This window comes from Chiloscyllium plagiosum, unplaced genomic scaffold (genome assembly GCF_037043375.1).
Source record: "Chiloscyllium plagiosum isolate Xiang-an unplaced genomic scaffold, Cpla_swu_hap1 HiC_scaffold_36, whole genome shotgun sequence".
Lineage (NCBI taxonomy): Eukaryota > Metazoa > Chordata > Chondrichthyes > Orectolobiformes > Hemiscylliidae > Chiloscyllium > Chiloscyllium plagiosum.
The window spans coordinates 31,515,770-31,540,797 of NW_028270174.1; the positions used below are offsets into that span (position 1 = coordinate 31,515,770).

The 25,028-nt window shown below is 42.5% G+C and overlaps 1 protein-coding gene across 4 annotated transcripts in view; it reads left to right on the top strand.

Annotated features, from left to right (window-relative positions):
* Positions 1–23,797, top strand: part of LOC122539382 (interleukin-15-like) — a 97,050-nt gene extending 73,253 nt beyond the window's left edge. The window contains exons 9-10 of one of the 4 annotated variants that reach the window (XR_006309060.2): positions 1,389–1,629; positions 20,722–23,797. The gene's annotated coding sequence lies outside the window, so the exon portion shown is untranslated. Of the gene's footprint in view, positions 1–1,388; positions 3,088–9,795; positions 14,627–20,721 lie in introns of those variants that run through there. The other 3 variants (XM_043674163.2, XM_043674165.2, XM_043674162.2) reach the window with 3 other exon arrangements.
* The last annotated feature ends 1,231 nt before the right edge of the window (positions 23,798–25,028 follow it).

The following is a 25,028-nucleotide window of genomic DNA, read 5'->3' on the forward strand; positions in this document are numbered from 1 at the left end:
TCTTCCAATGGCCTCCCAGCGTGGTGTGACATCGTCCTAGCCTGGCAGAATGGCCTCCTCCTCTAGGTTGCAGGTTGTGTTGGAGTATAATTTTGTTGCTGTTAGTGACTCATAGTGCTTCATGGATGCCCAGTCTCAATATGCTCAATCTGATCCATTGGTTGTGTGATCGCTTAGCTTGGTCTATCACTTTCTGCATATATTGATTGCCACACAAACAGTCCAGTCATATCCGGTCAATCCTGCAATTCCCTACCCAATTCAGAACACCTATTTTATTCTAGTTGTATCGTTAATCCCACATACCAAATGGCCTGTCAGCATCTCATTAAAGGTCAAACCAAATTGACATGCCTCTGCTAGTCATCATAACCTAGTCAAAAATCCTGATTTGGATTCCCCGATCCTCGAATTGTCAAGTAAAACCAATAGCATCTCAGAAGAACAACAACATAATTAATTTCACTTCTTCCTTTTATCCATGTCATGCTTGCTGCCGAGGTCAATAGTGAGTGGTCTATTTTATTTTAACCCTTTTTCCCATTGTTTGATACTGCTATTTGGCTTGCCAAAATATTGAGGAGAAAGTGAGGTCTGCAGATGCTGGAGATCAGAGCTGGAAATGTGTTGCTGGAAAAGCGCAGCAGATCAGGCAGCATCCAGGGAACAGGAGAATCGACATTTCGGGCATAAGCCCTTCTTCAGGAATGAGGCAATGCCTCATTCCTGAAGAAGGGCTTATGCCGAAATGTCGATTCTCCTGTTCCCTGGATGCTGCCTGTCCTGCTGTGCTTTTCCAGCAACACATTTCCAGCTCTTGCCAGGATATTGCCAAGGGGAGTTAAGAGTCTACCACATACCAGTAGTTCTGGAATCAAACTTACTACATAATCTAAGGGCAGCAGATTTTCTTCCCTAAAAGACAGTAGTGAGTTGATGAGGTTTTATAATAAAATGGTAGCTTTTAATTCCACTTTCATCTGCTTAACTGAACATCTCAAATGTGTAAATACATTAGAGCTGTATTTAGTAACAAGGTTTGTTAGAGATTCGTATTGAAGGCTCAACTTTAATGTGCTAATTCCAATTACATGTTACTATTCGAAAGTGTGTCCTCTTGTAAAATGGGCATACTCATACACCCTAAATACTCATAAAGTAATAAGGGAGCAGCAATTTGTTACTTAGCAAGAAGGATATTCAGGTTGCCCATCATAAACCACAGTTAATTGGTTGTAAAAGTGTTTTGGGATGCCCTGAGGCCATGAAAGTCATTATATAAATGTATGTCTTCTTTTACTACTTTACACTGTCTTGGCAAATTTGGTGTCACTGGACCTTGGACGAGATTTTAAATCTAACAAACTTGTTTTCTCATCTGCACACAGATCCTCTGAGTGAGGGACACAATGTTTATGCTCTCTTCCACTTCTTCCCATGGAGTCAATCAGCAGTGTTTTCTGTTGTCGATGGCCTTTCACTGTATCAATACAGGGTCAAAATCAGGAGGCTGGTCAACTGTACTGGATATTGTACTGGACAGCACATCCATTCAATTGCAGAAGACTCATTGTGGGCTAATAAAAAGTAAATTTCAGACAGATTTAGCTGCAGGAGCATGAGGCGGAGGTAGGAACACTAAGTAACATCGACAATGCTCCCATTTAATCTGTACAGATATACAACTTCCTGAAAATTACCATAAACGCCTTCTCCTGTAATAAATAGTGCAAGTGTGTGACCATACACTGAAAAAGATAAAACCTGGTACAAAAACTAAATCCTGAAGAAAATATTGGAAGTGGAGAATTAAGATTAGAATAATACAAATGGAATGTTTCCATAATTTAGGTTGGGACATATAAGAAGCTCCTGCTCATGAGAAGTAATGCTCTGACTCACTGTTTCATGGAAATACTAGTCACTTCCTAGCTATACTGTAGAAAATGTCATACCCTGTCTTTTCTGGGAACCTCTGTTGCTAGATACTTAAAAAAAACATTTCCCTTCTCACAAAACATGCATAGATACAACATGAAGAAGAATGAAAGTATCAGCTACAATCACTGATTGAGTGGAGTGGATTTCTTGTCTTTCTTCCTCATTTGATGTTATTCAGTGGGTTTAAAGCTTGAAAGGGGTCATTTAGCTCATTTGAGTGGATGGCTGTTTTGTGATGCCAACCGCATGGGTTCAATTCCCACAGTGGCTGAGTTACCCATGAAAGATTCTGCTTTTCAACCTTACCCTTCACTTGTAGCATGGTGACCCTCTAGTTGAACCACCACCAGTTGTGTCTCTCTGTAATGTGGGAGCAGCACTGTGCTCTGGTAAAATTATCTTTTAGTGGTTGCTTTAAAAGAATAGACCTGTCAACCCAGTATAAATACTTAACTGTCAATGTGGTAGTTGTAAAGAATTAGCCTGACAGGGTTTCTTGAGTTTTTTCCAAAGTAAGAGGTCAAGTTTATTCATTTAAAACTCACCTTGGGGTAAAACTATTAAACAATGAAGACAATCCCAAAGTGCAACACAAACACTTAAAACCCATGGACACAGTCACAGATTGAAAGCAATAGCAGGTGAAACTAAAGGTATGTAAATCATCCTGTCTCTCAGATGGAACTGCAAGTCACACACAATAACATAGCAAGGCTTCAACTCTATCTTCAATGCCAAGTCAATTGCACAATAACATTACAAAATGGTTGCCACTGCATGCCGAATGGGCAGAATAAATTACTATATCTCTTTGGGGTGGAGTAAAATTGTTTGTATCTGAGGCCATGTATTTGGTACTGCCAGCCACCTGGTATCAAATTATGCTTCTTGGCAGGTCATTGTCCAAGAATGTACATTGCAAATGATGGTCTCAAGCAATCATGATCATTACAGTGTTAGACTGGGGTGGATGAGTCAGATATCACATGACACCAGGTTCTAGTACAGCAGGTTAATTTGAAACCACAAGCTTTCACAGCACTGCTCCTTCATCAGGTAAAGTGGAGAAAAGCACACAAGCGCAGAATTTACAGGCAGAGAGATCAAAAAATCATACAAATGGTGTGAGTGGAGTATTGACACGCTGTAATAAGTTTCTGCAAGTGAACAAAAGTGTCAGATGTTGAGAGTAAAGTGTCACTAACTGAATAGCAAATGAAGGGATGACCTATAATCCAATTAATTGAGGCAGGAAGATAATTACAAAATTAAAGTGGTGTTGGAGACAAACCAAATGGCTGGAATTACAGAAGTATGAGAGTCGCATGCCAAGTATCTAACCAAATAAACAAGTAATCCAAAACTGTACAAACTAATGTAAATGTAGGGGAATGGGTCTGGGTGGGTTGCGCTTCGACAGGTCGGTGTGGACTTGTTGGGCCGAAGGGCCTGTTTCCATGCTGTAAGTAATCTAATCTAATGAAGGTAGAGAGATCATAAGAACAGGATATGATGCTCAACTCATCAATCACCAGTTCTGATGTGCCACAGCGAAAAGCTGCAACACCATCCTCAGAAGACAGACACAGGACACGACTGAAAACATACCCTTCATCATCCAGTAGATCCCCTACACCAGAGAAACTACACCATATTCTTCACAGCCCTCAACATGTCATTGATAACAATGAACATCTCTCCAAGATGATCCCTACACTTCCACTTATCTCTTTAAAACAACCGTCAACCCTTAAACAAACCATCATTCGCAGCAAACTGCCCAGCCTTCAGGACAACATGGACTACAATACCACACAACCCTGCCAAGGCAACCTCTGCAAGACATGCCAGATCATCAATATGGACAGTGCCATCACATATGGGAATACTACTCACACATACATAGCTGATATTCATGTGACTCGGTAAATGTTATCTACCTCATACACTGCAGATTGTAGGAATTCTGGTTTGCGATCAGTAATTTTCTCATGTTTAGGTGGTTCGAATCACCCCCGATCCTTGGTTCTAGACACTGGAATTATTTTGAAATGTGAAATGAAGAAAACAGCAGACAGGTGTTTCAGGGCAAAAGAATCTTTGCATTTATTCACAATACAAAAGGTATGTTAGCGAGTTTTGAGAAGATTTGTAGCACAGATTCAAGTTTTGGATGTATGCTTGCTCACTGAGCTGGAAGGTTCATTTTCAGACATTTTGTCACCTTCCCAGGTAACATCATCAGTGAGTCTCCAGTGAAGCACTGGTGGTATGGCCCACTTTTTATTTATATGTTTAAGTTTCCTGTGATGATGCCATTTCCTGTTCTTTTTCTCGGGTTGTGGTAAATGGGATATAGGTCAATGTGTTTATTGATAGAGTTCTAGTTGGAATGCCATGCTTATAGGAATTCTTGTATGTGTCTCTGTTTGGCTTATCCTAGGATGGATGTGTTGTCCCAGTCGAAGTGGTGTCCTTCCTCATCTGTACGTAAGGATACTAGTGAGAGAGGGTCATGTCGTTTTGTGGCTAGTTGATGTTCATTTCTCCTAGTGGCTTCTGGAGTTTCTAGTATTGAGACTGGCTCAAATGTAACGAGGGGTACGTCGGCTTTCAAGAGATCAATTGTGTTAGGGGATTCTGTAGTCAGAGGTACAGACAGACGTTTCTGTGGCCAGCAGAGAAAAAGCAGAATGGTGTGTTGTTTCCCTGGTGACAGGATCAAGGATGTTTCAGAGAGGGTGCAGAATGTTCTCATGGGGGAGAGGGGCCAGCAGGAGGTCATTGTCCACATTGGAACCAACGGCATAGGAAGGGAAAAGGTTGAGAATCTGAAGGGAGAATACAGAGAGTTAGGCAGAAATTTTAAAAAGGAGGTCCTCAAGAGTAGTAATATCTGGATTACTCCCAGTGCTACGAGCTAGTGAGGGCAGGAATAAGAGGATTGAGCAGATTAATGCATGGCTGAGGAGCTTGTGTATGGGAGAAGGATTCACATTGGAATCTCTTTTGGGTTAGAAGTGACTGTACAAGAAGGACGGATTGCACCTAAATTGGAAGGGGACTAATATACTGGCAGGGAAATTTGCTAGAACTGCTTGGGAGGATTTAAACTAGTAAGATGGGGGGGTGGGACCCAGGGAGAAAGTGAGGAAAGAGATCAATCTGAGACGGGTACAGCTGAGAACAGAAGTGAGTCAAACAGGCAGGTACAAGGTAGGACTAATAAATTAAACTGCATTTATTTCAATGCAAGGGACCTAACAGGGAAGGCAGATGAACTCAGGGCATGGTTAGGAACATGGGACTGGGATATCATAGCAATGACGGAAACATGGCTCAGAGATGTGCAGGACTGGAAGCTTAATGTTCCAGGATACAAATGCTACAGGAAGAATAGAAAGGGAGGCAAGAGAGGAGGGGGAGTGGCATTTTTGATAAGGCATAGCATTACAGCTGTGCTGAGGAAGGATATTCCTGGAAATACATCCAGGGAAGTTATTTGGGTGGAACTGAGAAATACGAAAGGGATCACCTTATTGGGATTGTATTATTGACCGGAAAGGAGAAAGTGAGGTCTGCAGATGCTGGAGATCAGAGCTGGAAATGTGTTGCTGGAAAAGCGCAGCAGGTCAGGCAGCATCTAGGGAACAGGAGAATCGACGTTTCGGGCATTAGCCCTTCTTCAGGAAGGGCTAATGCCCGAAACGTCGATTCTCCTGTTCCCTAGATGCTGCCTGACCTGCTGCGCTTTTCCAGCAACACATTTCCAGCTTGTATTATTGACCCCCCAATAGTCAGAGGGAAATTGAGAAACAAACTTGTAAGGAGATCTCAGCTATCTGTAAGAATAATAGGGTGGTTATGGTAGGGGATTTTACCTTTCCAAACATCGACTAGGACTGCCATAGTGTTAAAGGTTTAAATGGAGAGGAATTTCTTAAGTGTGTACAAGACAATTTTCTGATTCAGTATGTGGATGTACCTACAAGAGAAGGTGCAAAACCTGACCTACTCTTGGGAAATAAGGCAGGGCAGGTGACTGAGGTGTCAGTGGGGGAGCACTTTGTGGCCAGTGACCATAATTCTATTCGTTTTAAAATAGCGATGGAAAAGGACAGACCAGATCTAAAAGTTGAAGTCCTAAATTGGAGAAAGGTCAATTTTGACGATATTAGGCAAGAACTTTCAAAAGCTGATGGAGACAGATGTTCGCAGGTAAAGGGACGGCTGGAAAATGGTAAGCCTTCAGAAATGAGATAACAAGAATCCAGAGAAAGTATATTCCTGTCAGGGTGAAAGGGAAGGCTGGTAGGTATAGGGAATGCTGGATGACTAAAGAAATTGAGGGTTTGGTTAAGAAAAAGAAGGAAGCATGTGTCAGGATAGATCGAGTGAATCCTTGGAAGAGTACAAAGAAAGTAGGAGTATACTTAAGATGGAAATCAGGACGGCAAAACGGGGACATGAGATAGCTTTGGCAAATAGAATTAAGGAGAATCCAAAGGGTTTTTACAAAAATATTAAGGACAAAAGGGTAACTAGGGAGAGAATAGGGCCCCTCAAAGATCAGCAAGGCGGCCTTTGTGTGGAGCCACAGAAAATGGGGGAGATACTAAATGAATATTTTGCATCAGTATTTACTGTGGAAAAGGATATGGAAGATATAGACTATAGGGAAATAGATGGTGACATCTTGTAAAATGTCCAGATTACAGAGGAGGAAGTGCAGGATGTCTTGAAACGGTTAAAAGTGGATAAATCCCCAGGACCTGATCAGTTGTACCCGAGAATTCTGTGAAAAGCTTGAGAAGTGATTGCTGGGTCCCTTGGTGAGATATTTGTATCATTGATAGTCACAGGTGAAGTGCCGGAAGACTGGAGGTTGGCAAACGTGGTGCCACTGTTTAAGAAGGGCAGTAAAGACAAGCCAGGGAACTATAGACTGGTGAGCCTGACCTCGGTGGTGGGCAAGTTGTTGGAGGGAATCCTGAGGGACAGCATGTACATGTATTTGGAAAGGCAAGGACTGATTAGAGATAGTCAACATGGCTTTGTGCGTGGAAAATCATGTCTCACAAACTTGATTGAGTTTTTTGAAGAAGTAACAAAGACGATTGATGAGGGCAGAGCAGTAGATGTGATCTATATGGACTTCAGTAAGGTGTTCAATAGGTTCCCCATGGGAAACTGATTTGCAAGGTTAGATCTCATGGAATACAGGGAGAACTAGCCATTTGGATACAGAACTGGCTCAAAGGTAGAAGACAGAGGGTGGTGGTGGAGGGTTTGTTTTTCAGACTGGAGGCCTGTGACCAGTGGAGTGCCACAAGGATCGGTGCTGGGCCCTCTACTTTTTGTCATTACATAAATAATTTGGATATGAGCATAAGAGGTACAGTTAGTAAGTTTGCAGATGACACCAAAATTGGAGGTATAGTGGACAGCGAAGAGGGTTACCTCAGATTTGGACCAGATGGGCCAATGGGCTGAGAAGTGGCAGATCGAGTTTAATTCAGATAAATGTGAGGTGCTGCATTTTGGGAAAGCAAATCTTAGCAGGATTATACACTTAATGGTAAGGTCCAAGGGAGTGTTGCTGAACAAAGAGACCTTGGAGTGCAGGTTCATAGCTCCTTGAAATTGGAGTCGCAGGTGGATAGGATAGTGAAGAAGGTGTTTGGTATGCTTTCCTTTATTGGTCAGAGTATTGAGTACAAGGGTTGGGAGGTCATGTTGCAGCTGTTCAGGACATTGGTTAGGCCACTGTTGGAATATTGCATGCAATGCTGGTCTCCTTCCTATCGGAAAGATGTTGTGAAACTTGAAAGGGTTCAGAAAAGATTTACGAGGATGTTGCCAAGGTTGGAGGATCTGAGCTACAGGGAGAGGCTGAACAGACTGGGGCTGTTTTCCCTGGAGCTTCGGAGACTGAGGGGTGACCTTATAGAGGTTTACAAAATGGATAGGATAAATAGACAAAGTCTTTTCCCTGGTGCCAGGGAGACCAGAACTAGAGGACATAGGTTTAGGGTGAGAGGGGAAAGATATAAAAGAGACCTAAGGGGTAACATTTTCACACAGAGGGTTCTACGTGTATGGAATGAGCTGCCAGAGGATGTGGTGGAGGCTGGTACAGTTGCAACATTTAAGAGGCATTTGGATGGGTATATGAATAGGAAGGGTTTGGAGGGATATGGGGTGGGTGCTGGCAGGTTTGACTAGATTGGGTTGAGATGTCTGGTCGGCATGGACGGGTTGGACTGAAGGATCTGTTTCCATGCTGTACATCTCTATGACTCTATGGCTAGTTTTCTGCTTATTTGTCCAGTGTAATGTTTGTTAAGGTTCTTGCAAGGTATTTTGTAAATGACATTAATTTTGCTTGTTGTCTGTGTAGGATCTTTCAAGTTCATTAGCTGATGTTTTAGTATGTTGGTGGGTTTATGGGCTACCATGATACCAAAAGGTATGAGAAGTATGGCTGTCATTTCTGAGATGTCTTTGATGTAGGGGAGAGTGGCTAGGGTTTCTGGACACATTTTGTCTGCTTGTTTGGGCTTGTTTTACAAAACATCACAAAAGACATGACCCACTCTCACTAGTATCCTTACATACAGATGACAAAGGACATCACTTTGTCTGTGACAACACATTCATCCTCGGACAAGCCAAACAGAGGCGCGCGTGAGAATTCCTAGAAGCATGACATTCCAGCAGGAACTCTATCAACAAACACATTGACTTGTATCCCATTTACCACCCCCTGAGGAAAAAGGACAGGAAATGACATCACCGACCCAAGGAAACCTAAATACATAAATAAAAAGCGGGCTATACAACGATTGCTTCACCGGAGGCTCACTGATGATGATATCTAGTATGGTGATGAAACGTCTGAAAATGAACCTTCCAGCTCAGCGAGCCAACTTACATCCACAAAAGTGAAGTATAATACAAGATATAAAAGCAAATGTAATAAACTGTGAAATTGACACAAACTATACCGAGGACACTAACTAAATGCATGATTAAAACTAAACAAAGGTTAAACATTATAAGAAGCTTGTGTAGATTTAATCACAGAAACTTTAATCAGGCTTTTTACCCTTGGAATTCCCTGCACTGTCACCACTTGCCTTTCCCCTCCCTGCTGTCTAGGTTGGAAACTTTGGGGTCTCAGGAATTCCAGCTCACCACTGAGAAAATACAGGTTTAAAATGCCTGAGATTCTTGCTGTCGTTTCTAATGTTTCAGAATAGGCCTGTGTCTAAAAACTCTTGTTCGGACAGCGCTTGGTTGGCATACCCCCCACTCGGGTGTCCATTGTTGTGATGATGCTGTTGGTGTGTTTTCCTGATTCATCTTCTCTGTTTGGTCTTTGTGGTTCTTGGTTCCCAGTTGCTTGTTGGGGCTGGAGCCTGTGGGGAAACTGTTTCTGCAGAAGCTTGTTATTGAAAAGGCTCTCTCCCTCCAGTCACACCAGGGCTGGCAGTACACAGTCTGTGTGTCCCATTATCTCCTCTCAAATTTATGTTGTCCGTTGTTAAGAGTATTAGTGAAAGCATTTTGATTGAAGTTGAGTGTCTGGTATCTGTATAGATTCCATAAATGTCTGCTGCTGGGTAGCCTGAAATGTAAAAGTTAGTTTTCGTTGAGAGTGTTAGGTTTGGTTGATCGTTCTTTTAGAGTTGAGGTGTGAATCAGAATTCAAGCATGAACAATAGTCCCACACCGAAGTCATTCTTGCTATGTGTGTGTTTGTTGCAGCCTGAGCTGCACTTTAGATATTAGGAAAGCCCAAGGTCTTGTCCAGTATTTTAGATGATAGCGATTGTTGTTCAATCCTTCAAGGCAAGGATGCCCAGATGCTATGACAACAGATGAATGGACACCGCGCAACAATCACCAGACAGAAACATTCCCTTCAGTCAAGGAACACTTCAGTGGTCAAGGGCATTCATCCTCCAAACTTCTAAGGTGGCTTTCGAGATACACAACAACATAGAATTGCTGAGCAGAAACTGCTAGCCAAGTTCTGCACCGATGTAGATGGCCTCAACCGTGATCTTGGGTTCATGTCGCGCTACATGTAACCCCACCATACTGTTCTGTATTGTAAAATCTTCCTTACTGTCTTGTATTGACACTATCAAATTGGTAACTTGTTATGATCTCTCTACCTTAATTAGTTTGTACAGTTTTAGATTACTTGTTACTTTGGATAGACTTATTTCTGCCATTTAGTTTGGTTGCAGCACCATTTTATTTTTATTTTTTGTAATTATCTGTCTGCCTCAATTAACTGGATAATAGGCCATCCCTTCACTTGCTATTCAGCTGGTGACATTTTATCACACTGTCTGACACTTTTGATCACCTGCAGAGACTTGTTATTCAGCCTGTTGACAAACCACTCACCATTTCTATGATCTTTTGATCTCGTTTCCAGCATCTGCAGTCATTGTTTTTACCTCTATATATTCTGTGCCTGTGTTTTTCTTCACTTCATCTGCTGAAGGAGCAGTGCTTCAAAATCTTGTGAATTCAAATAAACCTGTTGGAGTATAAACTGGTGTTGTGTGACTTCTGATAGTGTTTGCACTAGTTGCCTCCTTATAATGTTACTCTGTAAATGTAATTATTAACTTAGATTTGTCACCTGGGCTTAGCATATCTGAAACAGTGTTTAGCTGTCAATGGAAGATAAAGTTTTTAAGAGTTGCCACATTGAAACACGAAGTAAGTATGCAAGGATGTGTTTTTGTTGGGTGGGATGCCTTTCACAGGTTCTTACCCCTTACTACTAGGCCATCTTTAGACTGTTAATCTAGAGAGCTAGTAAATGTCTGGGGGTTTGTGTTCAAATCCCTCCATGGCAGATGGTGGAAATGAATTCAATAAAAATATGGAATTGGGTGCGTAATGGTAACTATAACATCATTGTCAAGTGTTGGGAAAAACTCATCTGGTTGTCTAGTGTCCTTTTGGGATGGGAAACCTCTGTCCTTACCTAATCTGACATACATGTGACTCCAGATCCACAACAATGTGACTCTTCACTGTCCTCTGGATAGTTAGGGATAGGTAACAAATACTGGCTTTGCCTGTGATGTCCACATCCTATGAATGAATAAAGGGAAAGAAAATCTGACTCTGGCTGCAGTTATTGATGCACTGCTTCAAATATGAAGACTTGTTGAAGAGCAGGTCAGTTACAATGTCATCATCAAGCTCAGCAAGAACAATGATGTCCAGCATGTGCCACATGGACTCCAGAGTGAGAAGCTCCTCCAAGGAAGCAGAGTAAAATATTGCAATTGCTATATCTACACTTCTCACTGTAATTTTCTGCAATTCTCAGAAAAATATGGCTCTATGGATTAAGACATTATTAGTAAAATGCATTACCTGTTGGACTATGTTCTTAAGTAATAGCTAATCCTAGTCTGGTGGTTATTAAGATTACCACTGTCTTGAGATTTTATTCTGAGAGCTGCCACAATTCTTATGTGCTGCCTCCTTCCAAGGTCTGCTCAGAGATCAGGACTTCCCCTTCCAAATATGGCTGCTGACACCTTTATGAAACCTTCAGAATCACATAAAATGTAAATAAAATGCTGCCCACTCCAGACCATAAGCTTCCTTAAGATAAGGTTTAATTTCCTGGATTAGGACCTTGCTTTTCAGCCCAGAAAGGCTGTGCTGCATTATTGTGGCACCCTGTGCTCCACAACTGCAGTTGACATCCTTGTTGAGGAAGAAATGGGGGATCAATGTCAATCTCCTGATGATGAAGATGAAGATCAGGACATTGACCGGAGGAACACCCAAGACAGCATTATGGAGCAATGAGTATGAGAAGCCAGGAAGAACCTTATTGAAACCCAAATCCACACTGAATAAGCCGGGTTGGGACTTGCTTTAATAGAGTCATAGAGATATATAGCACGGAAACAGACCCTTTGGCTCAACTTGTCCATACTGACCAGATATCCTAGCATAATCTAGTTCCATTTGCCAGCACTTGGCCTATATCCCTCTAAATCCTTCCTGTTCATATATCCATCGAGATGCCTTTTAAATGCTGTAATTGTACCAGCCTCCATCACTTCCTCTGGCAGCTCATTTCATACACGCACCACCCTCTGCAACTGGATCCTCAGTGTCCTGACACACAGGCCACAATCAATGAAGATTGGGGACAATATTTCATTCTCACTAACACTCAACAGTGGAGCCCCCTACTGTACTCACTGTATAACCATGACTGCGTCACCAAATACCAGACTAATGCCATTTATAAGTCTACTGATAACACCACCATAGTCGGTTAAATCTCAGATGGCGACGAAACAGACTACAGACGGAAGGTGGAAGACCTGGAAAAATGATGCACTGAGAACAACCTAGCTCTCAATGCTGGCAAAACCAAGGTATTCATTATTGACTTTTGGCGGGTTGTTACTCCTGCCCCTCTACATATTGACAGCACAGCGGTGGAATAAGTGGAGAGCGTCAAGCTCCTGGGAGTAGTCATTCACAATAAGCTTTCTTGGACTCTTCATGTGGATGCACTGGCTACAAAGGCCCAACAATGTCTCTTCTTCCTCAGGTAGCTGAGGAAATTTGGCATGACGGTGAATACCTTTGCCAACTTTTATAGGTGCGCCATCGAGAGCATTCTGTCTGGATATATCACTACCTGGTATGGCAACTGTACCATTTAAGATTTGAGATGGTTACAGAGATTGTGATTGTCCAGGCCAAGTTCACCAAAGGCCAATCTCCCATCTATAGAATCCCTGTCTACCAAGTCCGCTGTCAAGGAAAGGCAGCCAGCATTCTCAATGATCCATCCCATCCTGGCAATATTTTTCTACCATCTGGGAGCAGATACAGAAGCCTGAACACACACACACCAGCCTGTTTTGAAACAGTTTCTACCCTACTGTTGTTAGAATACTGAATAGACTCACAAACTCTTAACATTCATCTGTACTTGTGTTTTTGTTTTTGCTACTGTTTATCTATTATTTACTTACTTATTTATGCTACTTTACTGTGATCTGCCTGTGTTGCTGGCAGGAAAAAGCATTTCACTGTGCCTTGGTACACGTGACAATAAATTCAATTCAATTATCTGCATGAAAAGGCTGCCCCTTAGGTCCCTTTTATATCTTTCCCCTCTCACCCTGAACCTATGCTCTCTAGTTCTGGACTACCCCACCCCAGGGGAATAAAAACTTTGTCTATTTACTCTATCCGTGCCCCTCATGATTTTATAAACTTCTATAAGCTCACCCCTCAGCCTCCGATGCTCCAGGGAAAATAGCCCCAGCCTGTTCAGCCTCTACCTATAGCTCAAATCCTCCAACCTTGGAAACATCCTGGTAAATCATTTCTGAACCCTTTCAAATTTCACAACATTCTTCTGAATATTCTTCTGAATCTTTCACAATATTCCAAAAACAGCCTAACCGATGTCCTGTACAGCCGCAACATGACCTCCCAACTCATATACTCAATGCTTTGACCAATAAAGGAAAGCATACCAAATACCTTCTTCACTATCCTATCTACCTGCGATTCTACTTTCAAGGAACTATGAACCTGCACTCCAAGGTCTCTTTGTTCAGCAACACTCCATAGGACCTTACCACAAAGTGTATAATTCCTACTGTGATTTGCTTTCCCAAAATGCAGAACCTGACATTTATCTTAATTAAACTGCATCTGCCACTCCTCAACCCATTGGCCCATCTGATCAAGAGCCTATTGTAATCTGAGGTAACATTCTTCACTGTCCACTACATCTCCAATTTTGGTGTCATCTGCAAACTTACTAATCATACCCCCCCACATTCACATCCAAATAATTTGCATAAATGAGGAAAAGCAGTGGGCCCAGCATCGATCCTTGTAGTAAACCGCTGGTCACAGGCCTCCAGTCTGAAAAGCAACCCTCTACCACAACCTACCTTTGAGCCAGTTCTGTATCCAAATGGTCAATTCTCCCTGTATTCCATGAGATGTAACCTTGCTAACCAGTCTCACATGAATGCCTTAGTGAAGTCTATATAGATCATGTCTACTGCTCTGCCCACATCAATCCTCTTTGTTACGTCTTCAAAAAACTCAATCACATTCATGAGACATGACCTTCCATGCACAAAGTCATTCTGACTATCCCTTATCAGTCTGTGCCTTTCCAAATATGTGTAAATTCTGTCCCTCAGGATTTTCTCCAACAACCTGCCTACCACCGATGTCAGGCTCACCGGTCTGTAGTTCCCTGGCTTTTCTTTACCACTTTTCTTAAATAGTGGCATCACGTTAGCCAACCTCTAGTCTTCCGACACCTCAACTATAACTATCGATGACACAAATATCTCAGCAAGAGGTCCAGCAATCACTTCCCTAGCTTCCCACAGAATTCTAGGCTACACCTGATCAGGCCCTGGGGATTTATCCACTTTTATGCATTTCAAGACATCCAGCACCACTGCCTCTGTAATATGGACAATTTTCAAGATATCGCCATCTATTTCCCCACATTGTATACATCCCATGTCCTTCTCCACTCTTTTGGTTATATGGCATGTAGCCCTTGCTTAGTGAAAAGAATGTGTGGATCGTTATTTTTGCAGTTTTTGACTTTTTCTATTGTTGAATAAATATTTCATTATTATTCTGATTGTACACTTGATATCTTCAGGCAAAGCCACTTTCAAGCATCTAACTATTAGAATGTGAACCCTTATTGACAGCTGGAGGAAAACAAAACAAAAGTCTATGAGGAAGTCCATTAATATTACAAGTAAGGTTAAGCAGCTATGAAGCTTCAGTCAGCATAAGATATCTGAGTTTTGCACGTTGAAGTCTCTCATGATAGACAGCATGTTGAGCAATCCTGATCCAGCTACTTCCAAAATCAGATTGCCCACAAGGTTTCAGAGTGCATGTAGACCGCTAAGTTGCCCTGAAGTGCTCAAACATCTTACAATTTGTGTTAAACTTGAAAGAGGCTGCATTTTACACAGCAAACTATTATGCTATGAGGGAGAATGGCCATATGAACTCCACATTGTACATCTCCCAGCCTTGAAAGACAGTAAGCCCCTTTGAAAATCTGTTGTACAAAAGAACCTTTCCCTCCAAAGATGTGTGGAATCATCATTGATTCCATACTCACACTCACCCTACTTGTATGTAGAAGGACATGTGCAGACCAGGCCCTAGCATAATCTAACTAAGATCTTTTGGCCTTTTGTCTACTTTAAAGTTCAATGCTTTGGCTGCTGTAATCATTGTCTGCAGTGAAGGAGTCAGTTGCTTGTCACACACAACACTGTATCTGAGCTCCTTGTGAAGCAGAAACATCAAGATTGTTCAAAAATAATTGAGTTATAGCCAAGCTGCTCGATGATGTACACAATGCACACTGGTTTTACATATCTAAGAAAAGATTGCCAGCAAGTAAAGCTAGAAACCATCTACCAAAGCACATGATGCAGGCCAAACTCAGAGAAATAAACAGCTGAGCATGTGATAAGACAGCAGAATCTCAGGAAGTTGTTGAAAATGTATGACCTAAATGGTGTCCATGAAGCTGTCCAACTTGATTATGCTCCCCAAAACCAACTAGATAATACATGTTCTCTGGGCAGATGGCAATCAGCTGTGAAAAAACAGGCATGAGATTTCTCTCTCATTTGCTGGAGCACTTTAACAATCCCTGGTACAAGAGATCACAGTATGGCAATGAAGCTTTTGAGTCACTTCCATAGCATCACATTCTGAATGAGGCCCTCGATCAGTCTCAAGTTGAAGTCAACACATTCCTTTAAGTAAATTGCTGAGGTATGTCTCCTGGATCTGCTGGCATACCACTAAAATTATTCAAAACAGTGGAACTCTCATTCTCAGAATCATACCTAACAATATCCCAGACATCACCATCACCATCCTTGGATATGTCCTGCCCTACCGGCAGGATAGACCCAGCATAGGTGGTGCCACAGTGGTATACTGTTGGGGGGAGTTGCTCTGGGAGTCCTCAACATTGACTCCGGACCCCCAAGAAGTCTTGTGACTTCAGGTTAAACAAGAACCAAGAAACCTCTTGCTGATTACCACATACCGCCATTCCTCAGCTGATGAATCAGTACTCCTTCATGTTGAACAACACTTAGAGGAAGCACTGAGGATGGCAAGGGCAGAAAATGTACTCTGGGTGGGGGACTTCAATGTCCTTCATCAAGACTGACTTGGCAGCAGTACTACAGATCGAGTTGATTGGATCCTAAAGGACATAGCTGCTGGAGTGGGTCTGCGGCAGTTGATAATGGAACCAACAAGCAGGAAACATCTATGGTCTGTATGCTCCAATCAACCCAACCTTCTTGTTGCCAGCCATTTCAATGCCCACTCCCACTCCCCCAATGATATGTCATCCTGGGCCTCCTCCATGGTCAAAATAAGGCCACATAAGGCCTCCCCTTCCACCTCGTGAGCTTACAACCATACGGCCTTAACATAGAATTCACCAGCTTCCAAATCTCCCCACCCCCTACCTCATCCCAGGTCCAGCCATCCCCTCTTTGCCCAGCCCCCTTGACCTGACCTAATCTGTCCATCTTCCTTCTCACCTATCCACTCCAACCTTCCCACTGACCATTCATAGTCCCCTCTTACCTGCATCCACCTATCGTCATCTCACCTACCTCTCCTCCAGCCCCAGACCCCTCCCTCTACTTATTTCTCAGCCTCTTTCCCCCTCCCCAATGCTGATGAAAGGTTCTAACCTGAAATATTGACTCCCCTGCTCCTCTGATGCTGCTTGACCTACTGTGTTTTATCCAACACCACATTTTATTGATTCTGACTTTCCAGCAACTGCAGTCCACACTACCTCCAAGTTGTGGAGGTGCCAATGTTGGACTGGGGTGGACAAAGTTAAAAAATCACACAACACTAGGTTCTCGCCCAATAGGTTTATTTGGAAGTACTAGCTTTCAGAGCACTGCTCCTTCAGGTTACTTTCAAATAAGCCTGTTGGATGATAACCTGGTGTTGTGTGAGTTTTAACTATCTCCAGGCTGACCTCATCTTTAGCAATCTGCCAGCTGCAGATGCATCTGTCCATGACAGTATCAAAAAGAATGACCACCACACAGTCCTTGTCAAAATGAAATCCCGCCTTCACATTGAGAATAATGTCCATCGTGCTGTGTGGTACTATCCCCATGCTAAATGGGACTGACTTTGATCAGATCTAACAACTCAAGTCTGGCCATCCATGAGGTGCTGTGGGCCATTAATAGTAGCAGAATTATACTCCAGCACAATTTATAACCTCTTAGCCTGGCACATTTCCCACTCAACCATTACCATCAAGCCAAGGAATCAACCCTGGTTTAATAGACAGTGTAGGAGGGCAACCTTCTTCAGGACTTCTCCACCTCCTGATGCTGCCTGGTCTACGATGTTCTTCCAGCTTCCTGCCTGTCTCCTTTGGATTCCAGCATCTGCAGTTTTTTTGTCTCTAAACAGCACATGCAACAAGTGGTAGAGCTAAGCGATTCAACAGCCAGTGGATCAGATCTAAGTTCTGCAGTCCTGCGACAAATGGTGGTGGATGATTAAACTACTCAGAGGCAGATTCTCCACAAATATCTTTCACAGCAATCTTCAGCCAGAAGTGCAGAGTGGATGATCCATCTCAGCCTCCTCCAATGGTCGCCAGCATTACAGATACCAGTCTTCAGTCAATTCGATTCACTCCATTGATATCAAGGAATGGTTGGAGACACTGGATACGCAAAGGCTACAGGCCCTGACAACATTCCAGCAATAATTCTCTACCAGAAAATGCTGCTCCTGTAGCTAAGCTATTCTAGGACAGTTACAATACTGGTATTTACCCGACAATGTAGAAAATTTCCCAGGTATATCCAGTACATAAAAAAGCTGGACAAATCCAACCCGGCCAATTACCAGCCCATCAGTCTACTCTCAATCATTAGTAAAGTGATAGAAGGTATCATCAACATTGCTGTCAAGCAGAACCTGCTCAGTGACACCCAGTTTGGGTTCCTCCAGAGCCACTCACCTCCGGACCTCATTACAGCTTTGGTCTAAACATGGATAAAGAAGCTGATGTCCAGAGGTAAGGTGAGAATGACAGCTCTTGACATCAAGGCTGCATTCGAACAAGTGTGGCACCAAGGAGACCAAGCAAAATTGGAATCGATGGGTATTGGTAGCAAACTCTCTGGTTGTTGGAGTCATACCTGACACAAAGGACAATGGTCGTTGGAGGTCAGTCATCTCAGCTCTAAATCATCTCTGCAGGTGTTATTCAGGATAGTGTCCTCGGCCCAACCATCTTGAGCTGCTTTATCAATGAACGGAGTCCCTCCATCATAAGGTCAGAAGTGGGGATGTTTGCCCATGATTGCACAATGTTCAGCACCATTCGCAACTCCTCAGATCCTGAAGCAGTCCATATTCCAAATGCAACAAGATCTGGACAATATTCAGGCTTGGGCTGACAAGTGGCAAGTTATATCCATGCCATATAAATGCCAGGTTATGACCATCATGAATAAGAGACAATCTAACCACTGCCCCTTGGCATTCAATGGTATTACCATCACTGAATCTCCCACTGTCAACATCCTAAAGGTTATCATTGACCAGAAACTCACCTGGCCTCACTACATAAATGCAGTGGTTGCAAGAACAGGTCAGAGGCTAGGAATACTGCGATGAGTAACTCACTTCCTGATTCCTCAAAGCCTGTCTACCATCTACAAGGCACAAGTCAGGAGTGTGTTGCTTGCAGCCCCAATAACACTCAAGAAGCTTGACACCATCCAGGACAAAGCAGCCCGCTCAATTAGCACTACATCCACAAGCATCCACTCCCTCCAACACCAACGCTCAGTAGCAGCAGTGTGTACTATCTATAAGAAGCACTGCTTAAATTTGCCAAGGATCCTTGGACAGCACCTTCTAAAGCCACGGGCACTTCCATCTAGAAGGACAAGTGCGGCTTGAAGTTCCCCTTGAAAGCACTCACCATCCTGACTTGGAAATATATTGCCATTCCTTCACTGTTACTGGGTCAAAATCCTGGATTTCCCTCTCTAATGGCATTGTGGATCAACCCACAGCAGATGGACTACAGCGGTTCAAGGCAGCAACTCACTACCACCTTCTCAAGGGCAACTAGGAACAGTCAATAAACGCTGGTCAACCAGCAACTTGCACATCACACAAGATGAATACATATTTTAAAAGTTCATATGGTTTTAAAAAACTCACCAGCCTTCTCTGCTTAACCTTGAACCTTTGATTTTGACCCAAGGTTATGAGGTTGCTTCTATAACTCATCGATACATTGGAAGGGAGGTAAGTTCATCTGTGACAATCACAAAGTTGTATTACCCCTGTCTACAATAGGAAAAAAACTTGGAAGAATTATTATTAACAGGATTGCACATATTTTACAGACTCAGTGTACCCAAATTTGACATGACGTTTCTGCTGGACAAAGATCCTGATGATATGAAGACAGATGATGGTTTGGACAGATTGTTAACTTTAACGGACAAAATTTATCAAAAATACGATTTATCAACTGTTCTGAGGCATGGTCAGATTTTAACATATTTAGAAAGGCTGATGAAATTTCATTTGGAAATTCCCTAATCTGTGCTGGCATTTAAACTATCAGACTACCAAAGTATCAAATATGGAGAGAGTTTAGTTTTGACAGGAGTTAAATTTGCAGATAAACATACAGCACTGGAACAAATGTCAGAAACTCTAAAAAAAATCCTTAGGATAACATTCCTTTCCAGCAGAATGAGGAGCACAAAGGAAATGATTGCTGATATGGTTATGGGCCAGGCCAGACCCCCTCAAAACAGTTCAAGAAGGTAGCCCAGACCTAACTTTTCTAGTTGTTTTAAGCAGGCAAAGTGTATGAACCAAAAGTGATGCAGCTGGCCTAACCACTTGCTTTTAAACAAAACAATTTATTTATACACGAACAAAAGAGAACAGAATATAGAATAACCTCGGTAATTGAAAACCTCGGTAAACACTACCGCAACTTAATGACGCTGTTCCAAATACTTGGAAACATCTCCACAAACAACCCCTTGGCAAAAAACGTAAAATCAAACACAGTTTCTTACAGGAGAGATGTCAGAGAGAGAAAGGATCAGCTTAGAGCTGTCTCTTTGGGTCCAACAGCTTCTCTGTGTTTCCGGTTAAACATGACAAGCAGCTACAAACAAAACAGCTTGCTAAAAAGAAAAACAAACCAGAGAAAAGCTGAGCTGGAAAAACTAGCCACTCTCTGTTTCATGGTACAAGTTTTTTTTTCAAAAAGTGGAAGCCTTTTACCTGAGGCAATATCTATTAGCTATAATCAAATTGGCCCTAAAGCCCATACAAACCAGACATATCGGAACCTCTGCATTTACTACCCCTCTTGAAAAAAACACAAGGACAGAATAACCCTGTCAAAAGAGCAGCATCATTACAATATGACTCAATGGAGGGCACAATGTTAAATTGGTGAAACCGTCTAGATATGGATCACAGGGGGCAGTATAAAAAGAGAAATATGACTGAGATAAATGAGGGCAGAATTGCTATTGATAATTTGAAGAAGCAAAGAGAATTTAGGATTTAGAGTAAGAGAAACATCAATTCCTTGTCTATAAGAATTACTAAAAATGTTCTCTTAAATCTACTTTCAAGTTTAAAGATTCTACCACTGATGAGGCTCGACTACTGATGCTGGAACTGCAAGCTCAGGCATACTAAGGGCCTTCTGGCTTCCCACAAACCCGGCCTTCTTGTGGAAACCCAGAACTGGGACCCAACCAGCGTGGGGAGACGACCCAACAACACGGTGACCTGACATTGGAGGCCCTACCAGACTGACTGCAAAACGCCCTGGAGTGCTCATGAATGAGACGAGTGCCCAGGACCCCATTGGACATCTACTTATCTTGGAACTCTCAAGACCGTGATTTGTGCACAGGACCCCATTGGGAACACACACTTACCTCTCAGAGCAGCAGATTTCCTTCATAGACACCCAGGATTGACTAAGAGCAGCCACCAACCAGGAAATGTGGCTGGACTTCAGGTGAGACTAGAACTTCGGGATTTCGAGTCCCCACAGTATAGTCCTGGTAAGCATCCAAGCCATTGAGAACAAAATGGATGAACTTAAAGCTGGACTCAAAAGGAATTGAGAGAATGCTCTGTGCTTTGTCCTACAGAGACATGGCTCACTCCTGCTACACCTGACTGTGCCTTACAACCTTAGGGCTTCTCAGTTCACTGAAAGGACCCCTCAGCGTCCTTGGGCAATGTAAGGGGCAGTGGGGTCTGCCTCCTGATCAACACCCTGGTGCTCAGATATGGTGATCCTAGCGAGTTACTGCTCCCTGGACCTAGGATACCTTACAGTAAAGTGCCATCCCTACTACCTGCTGAATAAGTTTACCTCTATCCACCCTGATAATAGTTTACATCCCATTCCATGCAGAAGTGAAAAGTACACCTGACGAAGTGTACAACACTGCAAACAGTCTTGAGACAGAACGCCCCAAGGCCTAGTCCATCGTAGCCGGTGACTTCAACCAGACCAACTTCAAGAACTTACTGCCAAAATACCACCAACACATTTCCTGTCCAACCAGAGGCCCAAATGTCCTTCACCATTGCAATACAACCATCAAAGATACTTACTGCTCCAGCCCCCATCCGCATTTTGTAAAATCACAATGTTGTGCTCCTCCTCCCAGAAATTGAAACATGAGAACCCAGTATAGAAAGTAATGCAATGTTGCAATGAGCCAACAAAAAAGCTTCAATTGGACTGCTTACAGTCAGTGGACTGGTCCATATTCAAGAACTCAGCAACCAACTTATACAACTGTTAGAGACTTCATTAGTAAGTGCGTAGAAGACTGCATGCCATCTGAATACTCCCCAACCAGAAAGCATGGATGAACCAGGAGATCCACTTACTACTGAAGTCCAGGTCTGCTCTGTACACGTGGGGCAAACCTACCTTATACAGGAAATCCATGTACGAACTTTATAAGGCCATCAAAGACACCAAGCGGCAATACCAAACTAAGCTTCAGACCCAGACCAATGACATGGACATTGGTTGTTTGTGACAAAGCTTACACGACTAATGGGCTACAAAGAGAAGTTGAGTAGAAATCATGGGCAACAGTACATCCCAATCCGACAAGCTCAATTCATTCTATGCTTTCTTTGAACAGAATCTCACTGAAACAATGTCACCTACCCTCAGATACACTTGCACCTATGGTCACTGCTGTAGACATTGGATCGGTCTTCATGTGATGAACCCATGGAAAGTGATTGGCCCGGATGGAGTCCCCAGCCAAGCACTCAGATCCTGTGTAGACCAATTGGTGGGAGTAATCGCAGATATCTTTAACCTCTCCTTACTATGATCTGAACACCCTACCTGCTTCAAGAAGACCACCATTATCCTAGTGCCAAAGAAAAATCATGCAGTGTGCCTCAATGACTAATGCCCAGTGCACCTGACCTCCATGACTGTGAAGTGCTTTGAGAGGTTAGTCATGGCTCATGTCAAGTCCAGCCCACCGAATTGCCTGATATTTTGCAATTAACCTCCCAACACAACAGGTCCACAGCAGACACCATCCCCCTGGCCCTACAACATCCCTGAAATAGCTGAATAACAAAGATACCTAAGTCAGCCTTCTACTTATTGACTACAGCTCTGCCTACAACACCATAATTCCAAAAAAAACTCATCTCTAAATTCTAAGACATAGGTCTTGGCTCCCCGCTCTGTAACTGGATCCTTGCCTTCCTGACCCATAGACCACAACAGCAATGACGGGGGATAACACATACCCCACCATAATCCTCAATACCGTTGCCTACAAGGCTGCTTAGTCTGCCCCCTACTGTAGGCTTTGTAAACTCACAACTGTGTAGCCAAATTTTGACCCAACTCCATTTACAAGTTTGCTGACAACTCCACTGTTGTTGGTCGGATCTGAAACAATGATGAGACAGAATACCCGGAAAAGATTGAGTTCTTTGCAGCATGGTATAACGATAACAAGCTCTCCATCAACAACAGAAAAACAAAGGATCTGTCATTGACTTCAGGAAGTGTAGTGGAGGGCATGGACCTGTCTCCATCAATGATACTGAAGTGGAGATGGTTGAGCGTGTCAATTTCCAGGAGTGATGATCACCAACAATCTCTCCTGGTCTTTTCACATCAACGCAATGGTTAAGAAAGCACAACAGCATCTCTACTTCCTCCAGAGGCTAAAGAAATTTGGCATGTCCAAAAGTATTCTTACCAAATTTTAATGATGCATAATCGAAAGCACCCTATGTGGATGCATCACAGTGTGGTATGGCATTTGTTCTTCCCAAGACTGTAAGAAACTACAGAGTCATGAGCACGCCCAATCCATCACGCAAACCATATACTTCCAGCTGCATTGGAAAAGCAATGAACAAAATCAAAGACCCCTCCAACCCTGGTTATACTCTCTTTCACCATTCTCCAACAGGCAGAAGATATAAAAGTTGGAATACATGTATGAATAGATTCAAGAACAAGCTTCTTCCTCACTGTTATCAGACTTTTGAACAGACCTCTCACATATTAATTCTGATCTCTCTCTCTCTGCACCTTATCTGCAGCTGTAACACTGTATTGGCATGCAAAACAAAACTTCTCACTGCATGTTGGTAGATGTGACATCTATAAATCAATAAAGTATTATTATCCCATGAATTATCCCAAACAGCAGAGCATTTTAATTATGCAGTATTAGACAGTGGATGTATGTCTACAGTATGTGGAATAGACTAGCTAAACTGCAATCTAGACTCTCTGAGTAATAAGGATTTGGACAAAATTAAGGAATTTAAGAGTTCCACAAGTTTTAAAATTGAGATAACAAACTAAAATCTTTCAGAAGAGAGGTAATCTTTGTAAAATATCTGAAATTAATTATTTTATTAGCATGGATGTAGTTTCCAGTGAAATATTGTTGTGATTAAGTAGGCAGTTAATGGAGAAAACACAGATGAAACTGATTATAGAAAACAATGAAGCCAGTGAATCTGAAGTCAGTGGTGGGGAAGCTACTGGAGAAGATAATGAAAGACAGGATTTATTCACATTTGGAAGCAAATGGACTTGTTAGAGATAGGCAGTATGGGTTTGTGCAGGGAAGATCATATCTCACCAAGTTGATTGAGCTTTTTGAGAAAGTGACAAGAATGATTGATGAGGGAAGGGTAGTAGATATCATCTACATGGACTTTAGTAAGGCATTTGATTAGATACCTCATGACAGGCTGGTACAGAAGGATCTGGGTGACCTAACAAGATGGATAAAAATCCTGGCTTGGTCAGAGAAGATTGAGAGTAGCAGTGGAAGAGTGTTTTACAGAACGGAGATCAGTAACTAGTAGTGTTCCATAGGAATCAGTGCTGGGACCTTTGTTGTTTGTAATATATATAGATATAAACGATCAGGAGGAAAATGTAGGTGATCTAATTAGTAAGTTTGTGGTTAACACCAAATTTGGCAGTGTTGTAGATAGTGAGGAGGATTGTCAAAGGATATAGTGGGATACAGATAAATTGCAGATTTAGGCAGAGAAATGACAAATGGGGTTTGATCCGGACAAATGGGTGACTTCAACTTTCCCAATATTGACTGAACCTCCTTAGTGCAGATGATTTGGATGGAACCGTTTTTGTCAGGTGTGTTCAGCAGGGTTTCCTTACTCAGTATGTAGACAGACTGACGAGGGAAGAGGCCATTTTGGATTTGATGCTCAGCAATGAGTCAGGACAGGTGTCAGATCGCACGGTGAGAGAACACATTGGTGACAGTGACCACAATTACCTCACATTTACCATAGCCATGGAGAGGGAAAGGAGCAGTTACCATGGAAAAATATTTAATTGGGTAAAAGGAAATTATGATGCAATCAGACAGGAGTTG